Source organism: Tupaia chinensis, unplaced genomic scaffold, assembly GCF_000334495.1.
Source record: "Tupaia chinensis unplaced genomic scaffold, TupChi_1.0 Scaffold139767_1, whole genome shotgun sequence".
Lineage (NCBI taxonomy): Eukaryota > Metazoa > Chordata > Mammalia > Scandentia > Tupaiidae > Tupaia > Tupaia belangeri.
Genome location: NW_006199647.1, coordinates 971300 through 972679, shown reverse-complemented (window position 1 = coordinate 972679; position 1380 = coordinate 971300). Strand labels below are relative to the sequence as shown.

The following is a 1380-nucleotide window of genomic DNA, read 5'->3' as shown; positions in this document are numbered from 1 at the left end:
TCTGACTCTGACCTCGGAGTAGCAGCGCTGCGCTTTCTGCTCAGCCGGCCCAGCAGGCGCGGAGGGCAGGGCGGCTGTAGCGGAAGAATGGAGCGAGATGCCCTCCAGGCCCAGCGATCCCCATACTGTGTCAAGGGGCGTTTCTTTTTTTAGGGCTGGGGTCCTGGTACCATTTGAGTGGTGTCCAAGTGCCTGTGAACATGTCAGTCCGCAGGCTCTCTGTGCTGGATGCTGGCGGGTTGGGCATGCAGCCAGGAAGCCCCTCGAGAATCATCTGGGCCTTGCTGACGATCCTCCTATCTCTTCTTTTCCCGCAGAAATCCTATGAACATATGGCTAAAATCAGAGTTGCCAGAGAAGCACCGTCAGAGTGCAACTGCCCAGCAGGTAAAGTGCAGCTTATTTGACAAGGTTCCCACCAGTGCCGAGGTTGGAAACGTGGCTCTGTATCTGTCAAGGCTACCTGTGGTCACGGAGAAGAAGGAATGCAGACCCGGCTTGCAGTAATAAAACCGGCGTGTCTCAGAGCAGGGGCGGGAGGTCAGGCCGGGCTGCTCTAAGGGGGGTCGGGATCCCAGGGCCCGAGCCCCGCCAGGCTGCGCTGTGCTCCGTCCCTGTCCCTGAGCGCGGCACTGGCGGCCCTCCTGTCAGTGGTGGCGGTGGTGGCATGTTTGTACCTGGGGGTGAAAACCAGCGACCTCCAGGCGAGGATCGCCGCTCTCGAAGCCGCCGAAGGAGCGACTTCCATCCATCTGCTGCCGGATACCCTGGATCAGCTCAAGGCCTTGGTGCAGGAGAAAGTGGAACGGCTCCTGGCTCAGGTGCGGGGGTGGGGGATTTTGCACGTGGATAACGTTTTGCACAGGCGCGATTCTGTGTGCACACTCGCGTGGCTGCGTGGAGCCGCATCCCCGTCGCATGCTCTTGCACGTGCGGCCCGGGGCAGGGTCCTCACCGACTTCTCGCTTCACTCACTCCTCCCCGAGTCCTGCATGGCAACATACAAGGGAGGGGGGAAGGGCAGGTGACCCGGGAGGCCGGCAGGGGTCTCTGCCTTTAGGGTCCGAGGGCAGGTGAGTCTGCCTCCCCCGCAGAATACCTTTCAGAGAGAGCTGCTCACTCCTCCCAGGGTTTCAGGGTAGGGCTGTGGGTGTACATACGCAGCAGGGAGCCACTGGAAATGCCCGTAAATAGAATGTGAAACCAGCCATTCACCTGAAACTTCTCACTAAAACTTGAAAACGTGTTCTTTGAAAGTAGCTTGCTTTTCGTGAGTGCGGTGTGGGCGTGTGTGAACGCAGTGCCAACCCAGTGCGGTGCCAAGTGAGTGTGCCCTGTGTTTAACAGGGGCAGCGTCAGCTGAGAGTCGGGCCTCCCGCA

The 1380-nt window shown here is 59.9% G+C and overlaps 1 protein-coding gene across 1 annotated transcript in view; it reads left to right on the top strand.

Annotated features, from left to right (window-relative positions):
• Window positions 1-575: 575 nt before the first annotated feature.
• LOC102488773 (collagen alpha-1(XXV) chain) overlaps window positions 576-1380 on the top strand; it is a 307254-nt gene continuing 306449 nt past the window's right edge. The window contains exon 1 of the mRNA XM_027765823.1: window positions 576-821. The gene's annotated coding sequence lies outside the window, so the exon portion shown is untranslated. The remainder of the gene's footprint in view (window positions 822-1380) is intronic.